Here is a 6,952-nt window from a genome sequence, read left to right as displayed (position 1 = left end):
GAAATAATATTGAAAATACCCCAACATGAGCCTTGAATGCCATTGCAGAAAATAAGGGTACATTTGTTTTAAAAGACCCCAAAATACTCCAGTCTCTCACCATATGACACACTTTTATTCTTTGACCTTCATGAATCTGATCATTAACTTTGAGTGTGGCAGGTGTGTGTTGGTAACTCACCGTCTATCTGTAGCTGCAGGAAAGCTTCTGTTCTCCCATCCCGATTTCTGCGATGATGAACAGGGACAATCTGCTCTCCCCCTCTATCTCTCCCCCTCGGTCTCCCCTCTCCAGTGTGAGAATCTTGTATTTTCTGTCTCCTCTTCTCATCAGCAGCTGCGCGCGCGTCTGTCAGCATCCACGGATCTGTGAGCAGCTTAATGCAGCGACACACCAGCCACTCTCTAGCTCCTCTCTCTCTCTTCTCTCGCTCTCTCTCTCTCTATCTCGCTCTCTCTCTCCTTCTCTCTTCTCTCTCTCTCTCTCTCTCTCTCTCTCTCTCTCTCTCTCTCTCTCTCTCACACACACACATCACTTTCACCTCCTCTCTTTCCACTGTTTCAAGTCTCATCTCCACCTCTGCCTGGTGCGCTCTCTGAAGGAGGTGCAGCCCACTCATTCGGAAGATAAATAAGAATGCAGAGTGGGATTTCAAAAAGGCAGAATATGTGGCAATTAGGTGGAGGAAATTCAAAAAGGAGTGCAAATATACCACAGATACCCAGGGACACCCAAACCAAATAAAGATAGTATCAAAAAAGAGCTTCCACTCAATAGGCAGCAAGTAGAAAACCAGACAAAATGCCTCCACTACAGTGAAGTATTAGAGCCAAACATAGAAACATTTGACATTTTTTTAAACTAATGGTTTATTTTCACAAAAAAACATAAAATACTGTGGAATTCTGAGAATATGGTTGTCATTCCTTTTAATAAAAAAGTTAACGTTTCGAAAACAATAAAAAAAAGTCAGCGTTGTCAAAACTATTAGCTCCTCTCTTTTCCTAACCACTTTTACTTCACCTCACTGAAATATGTGAAGAAGAATTCATCAGGACTAAAAAAGACAACCTGGTTCTGATAGAATCCGACTGCAGACATAATTATGCGTCTGTTTGAAGAACATTTTCCATAGACTGCTAAAAGTGTATCTAGATACTCCACCCCATGCGTTCTAATGTTGTTACATGTGGGCTTTATAAACATGGATAAATGTGGGAGGCGTGTGGTGCAGTGGGTTGTGCGTTGGTGTTGGGGTCAGGGGAGCACAGGTTCAAACCCCACTGCAGTCAGCATGTCGTTGTGTCCCTGAGACTCTTCACCCCAAAGTGCTCCTGTGGGGATTGCCCACAGTGTTGAGTATGTTAGTCGCTTTGGATAAAAGAGTCTAACAAGTGACATGTAATGTAATGTGAAAAATATGTTTGTCCGTTGACAAGATTTAAATTCAAATGAAACAATTAAAGTGCAAATAAATGGTTGCATTCTCCTCTCCACATGAATCCCAATACTACTACTGTGTATATCACTATTCAAACATGTTGAATACATCTACTGTCCCTGAATGTATTAATGTATGTATGTATGTATGTATGTCATGCAAAATGTAGTGAACTTCTGTGTGCCTCCTCTTTTTTTGCCTGGGCTTGTGTTCTTCCAGTCTACTGCATCTGGGTCCCTGAACAATGTTCACAATTAAGTGACAAGTAAGAAGTCATATTGAAAAAATGTACACCACATTATGTCATGAAAGTAAAATGATATTTTAGGCCCAGGCGAGGCGGTGAAGTTACGCCATTCAAAAAGCTCTTGCCCACCACTTCAGACCACGACTGCTGGTGGACAGGTGGAGGGATCCCACAGAACTGTGTCATGGATAGTTGCACTGAACGAGACAAGCTGATTAGACTGCACCGATGCTACTTCCATGAGACCGGACACGAGAGACTCATTTTCTTTTAGCTTGTCAGAAAGCCGTCGGATATCCTCCTTAAGGTCTGTCATCTGTTTATTAGCTCTTTGAAGTAGAACATCATACTCAGGGTGTTTTGATGGCATTCTTGAGTGTGAAAGGTTTAGGGCAATTACTGTCCCATGCACCAATGCCAAACTGCGTCAAGATGTTGTATAAGCAGGGATGGCTAAATGTTGGTAAGCAGGAGAGCTAGATGCTAACAGATGCTAACAGTTGCTAACAGGTAGTGGGAGCCTGTAAAAATTGCGACTGCCTCTGTCCGTACGTTCCGCATATATGTCCACTATCCCCTCAGGTGACAGCTGTCGTCCTCAATGTGAAGAACCGCAAGTGAGGGAAAACCTTGTTCCTCCCATCGTTGACCGCAGCCAGTTCCGAATTCTCCTCATTGCAGAAAAACTTCTCTCAGAGGTGGCAGATCCGACTGGACAGTGCCAACTGGAGCATCTTGTATACATTTGGATAGTTCTCCTTTTTAACAGTCTTTTGAAGATGCTCAAGTGCAACAGGTGCGACAGCAGAGGCTTTAACATCTATTCAAATATTGTATTGGAACAGTTTTAGACGTAGTAATGCTGTAACATATTTCAACCACTAGAGGGGGGCAATGCCCCCCGCAAAATCCGCCTATGCCCCAGAGTGCAGTGCCACTGGCTACATGACCCTATGCTAAATAACACGCTGCAAACAGACACGTGTACATTCGTTGTACAAAGATCTGCATGGCTTACAACACATGATCATGTAATATATTAAGCTATCGATAACAAGGTAGCCGCTTTCTAAAAAAATACCTTGCTTTCCCATTTATTTTATCTAAATCGGAACACAATTTACAAATTGATCATCATACTGTTATGAAGAATACTTAACAAAAGTCATTAAGATCATACAATTCTCAGAAGTTGTCGACTTTACATAAATCAAGTGAGAAGTCGGGTCATTTTCTCATAGACTTCTATACAATCTGAATTCGTTTTGTAACCATTGGAGCCACCGCCTGCTGGTAATTTGAAGGAATGCAAGTTTTCCGCACTTCCACTTTAAGAACCTGCAATATGAATAAAAAAGATTATTCAGGCAGCAATATGTTTCCTTCAAAACATGTTGCACACAATAAAAAGCTAGCAAATGGAGCTCATTTTAAAATCCTCACTTTGTTATTAATATGCCAAGTGAAGCCCAGTCGACACCGAGGCAAGAACACAGACTGGTAATGGAGAACACTGTGTTTATGTATGAGCTTCAGAGCCCGCAGAGAGCGATGAGACTTCAGCGACCATCTGTCACCTGCCATCCCTCGCTTGTTTACAGCCTCCATTGTGAATGACCTTTTGCTCTCTCTGGAATACATTAGTTATTATTATCATTGAATATTGTGCATTTATAACCGCCATGTAACTGATGAGTGATTCATATTGAATGCTTGGCGTGTGCCAGTGGGAGCTATGAATGAATGTGTTAATATACACACCTCTGAGCATGTTTACCACAACAGTGTGTGGCTGACACAGCTTACTTATTTCAATATCCGTGTCAGCTCATAAACAACACACATAGGTTACAAAAGCCCATTGCTGTTACCATGGCGATCATTGCCAATGGCAGGAAGACGCACACGGTACTTTCAGGTTAATGCTGCATCTGCACAGATATTTGTTCTCTATGTTCCTCAGACCTTCCTTTACAGAAACCCTGCAGCTGGGCTTCACGCCTGCTTAGCCCCCACCTGGAATCTGTGAAGACAGGCAGTGGATGATGATGTCACCGTGATGAAGATTGCTGCAGAAGAAGAGCCAGAGACAGGTGATTGATGTTAATGGTCAGTAATGGAGATCCACTATTTACCTTTACGGAATGAGATATAAAAGGTATGCTTCACTTTTGGGAATATGCTTGTTTTCTTTCTTCCATGGGTTGCAAAAGAACAAAACATTTCATAAATAAAAAGGAAATCACTTATTCATACAGGGGATAGCTAGGAAAAGAAAGCAATAAGGAATGAGATAAGAGGAAACTATGAGGACAAGACAGTGAGTAAGCACAGAAGAGACAATCTGCAGGCAGCTTAGAGACAGGAAGCCTTTTAGATTCCTGAGAGTACCAAGTACTTTAATCTTTCTTTATGTTCCCTTTAAAAAACACTACTTCTCCGAAAATACCTCCCTCCGTAGGCCCTGATCAGACAGAGCGTGTTTTAGCAGCTGTAACTTTTTTAAATAAATTAATTGTTTTTGCAGTTGGATTAGTTGGACAGAAAAGTGTGGAGATGGATATTCTGTTTTCATCAAGCAATGATCAAGTAACAGTTCTTCTAAAACTGAAAATGTGTTTTTCTAAGTGACTTAGAGCTCCATTGTACATTGGTGACATGTCCCCATCCTTTAATGGACTTCTCCCACACCAAATGTGTGCGCTAACAAAAGCACAATTGTCTCATATTAAAGTTAAATATACCTTTTACATACCCATGGGAACACTGTGTTAGTCTATCTTTACATCATTTCATTATAATTCAATTGTATTACATGCCTAAACTGGGCACTGCCTATGGTTGCAGTTATTTTTAATCATGTTATCTCAGTAGTATTATTCTCCTATCTCTGTTGTATTGATGGAACAAGTGAATTAACCTTTTCTAGCAGGCAAACCACTTACTGATGAATGAACTGTTGCTATCGAGATGAGGGGATTAAGATGAATTAGAAAGATGGCATGGTGCTGAGAGATAGCACCCTGCTGGTTTGACTCACCCGTAAGGATTGATGACAATAGGAATAACCCAGACTTGCAATCAAACCCCGTTGTCTCTGAATCATGTGTGCGGTAAACAGATTAGTTTTATTACATGTTGCATGGTGACTTCAAGGAAGCAGGAGCATTTTATAGTACGGTGCATGGGCGTAGGAAGCATCCTCAATGTGGGTGGGACAATTTGACGGGGGGTGTGGGCAGGTGTACCTAACCTCCTCTAGGGGGGTCCGGGGGCATGCTCCCCCGGGAAGATTTTTTTTAAATGTTGAAGTTAAAAGCATCAATCTGGTGCACTTTGAGAGCAACATGAGAGACTAAATCTATGGAAACATCTCTCAACACCACCCATGTGAAACAGAAAAACAGACTTACTTTTTCTTTATGCATATTTTACAAATCACTCTCCTTTTAAACTGTATTTTTGTTTTACTGTCCTATAGTATGAGTTGGAATTATTTCATACCTGTTATTCTCTTGTTTTTTTTATAATGATCATATAAAAGGTGTGCCTTGGAAATACTTGTTTACATGACATAACTTAGACTAAAGTCAACAATCTAAACCCTCAAGAGTCCTTTACCTCCCTGAGCTGACGTTATAAGATGTGTCTGACAGGAGAGAGCTCTCCTCCTCCTCCTCCTTGTTGTAGAAACAACTCCTTATGTACGTTAGCGCTCTCTCGTTAACTCTCTCTCTCACTAGACCGATGCACAGACTTTCCGCATAGTAAAAGTGGGGGGTCTAAACTAATTTGGGGGGGACTTGTCCCACCCTCATTTAATGGCTGCGACGCCCATGGTACAGTGTCATATGTGGGACCCAGTTCATTCCTATGAGAGTTGCTCAGTGGAGCATAGAGCCACATTGGTCTGACTTTTGAGTACAGATCTCGTATCTGGGCAGGAAGAGCATGCACACTTACCATTTGCTTAGGCCCCGCATGATCAACAGTGTCATGGACAGTGTCAGCAAAGTCAAAATGCATGGATAGGACAAAAAACTAATGATTTAAATATAGGAAATTGAGTGTTCATACTAGGTAGCTCAAAAAAAGTACTCCTCTTAAGCCCCACGGACCCGGTTCCGGGGCCGAAATCGCGTCATTTGCAGGAAAAAACGTCTAAGGAACCTTAATATTTAATAAACTATGAATACTGTATATCCATATAACGGAAAAAACTCATTTAACTGATCTTTTTCATTTTATTTATTTTTAAAACACACAATGCTAACAGTGAGCCTCTGAATTAGCCCCGAGCGAAAAATGCTAACCTATTACTGCACCGAAAATCACTCCTAGCTCCCTTATTACTTATCCTAGCTGCACATCCAACACATTGTGTATGATCGCAAGGAGACACAGAATCTAACGTTGCCCACCTCAACACTGAAAGATACAAACTTGCGACGTTATCAAGAAAAACGTACATCAAAACATGTGGCGCTGGGTAGCCTACAACGCTAACATGGCTTACCTTGGTCTTTGTCTGGTCAAAACTGGTCTTCAATCGCATTAAAACGATAACAACGATGACTGCGTCCCCTTTGAAATATTCTGATAATCTATAAGCAATAAAACTGCAATTCCGTTTTAAAATATCAGAGCAGGCCATTCCTACGCTCTGTAGCATGATTGGATGAGCTAAAACGCAACCTTTTTTTAACATGAGTGTGTACGGGACGATTTCCCTTCGATTCTATTGGCTCTAACGGTCAGAAAGAGATGTCACATGTCAAAATCGAAGAAGGGGGGCCAGAGATAAGGAAAATCCACCCAAATGGCCCCAGAAGAGGGTTTTTTTGCTAAATCTCTCTAAAAAGGTCAAATATCACTTGTTTTGCATCAATCTTGATACAGGGTACTTATTATATGTCGTACTTTGGATTCCTAAAGCTTTTAGTCTACTAACCAAGCGGCAAACTCTGGGGAAGAGCCGGGACGCCAATACGGAAGTGCCACACACTGCAGTTCATATATTGGCCGATAGGGACTGACTGCAGAAAGGAGCAATTTCCATAGACCCCCATGTTAAAATGCCCAACTTTACAGCATAAAAAAACATGTTTCTACCCCTGGCTGCAATAAATATTATTATGAATATAGTTAGATTCCACCTTCATGATTATGAATCTGTGAGTGAATTGTTTTCTAACACGACCCTTTTATTTATATTAGGTCTTAAAGTTTTTGCATATATTAGGGCGTGGTCACTTTGAGTGAC

The 6,952-nt window shown here is 41.2% G+C and overlaps 1 protein-coding gene across 1 annotated transcript in view; it reads right to left on the bottom strand.

The window, feature by feature from the left end:
• sstr1b (somatostatin receptor 1b) overlaps nt 1-342 on the bottom strand; it is a 34,997-nt gene extending 34,655 nt beyond the window's left edge. Inside the window, exon 1 of the mRNA XM_034231938.1 lies at nt 182-342. The gene's annotated coding sequence lies outside the window, so the exon portion shown is untranslated. The remainder of the gene's footprint in view (nt 1-181) is intronic.
• Between the last annotated feature and the right edge of the window lie 6,610 nt (nt 343-6,952).

Source organism: Gymnodraco acuticeps, unplaced genomic scaffold (assembly GCF_902827175.1).
Source record: "Gymnodraco acuticeps unplaced genomic scaffold, fGymAcu1.1, whole genome shotgun sequence".
Taxonomy (NCBI): domain Eukaryota; kingdom Metazoa; phylum Chordata; class Actinopteri; order Perciformes; family Bathydraconidae; genus Gymnodraco; species Gymnodraco acuticeps.
The sequence above is the reverse complement of the archived record's forward strand: the minus strand, read 5'-3'. Positions and strand labels throughout refer to the sequence as shown.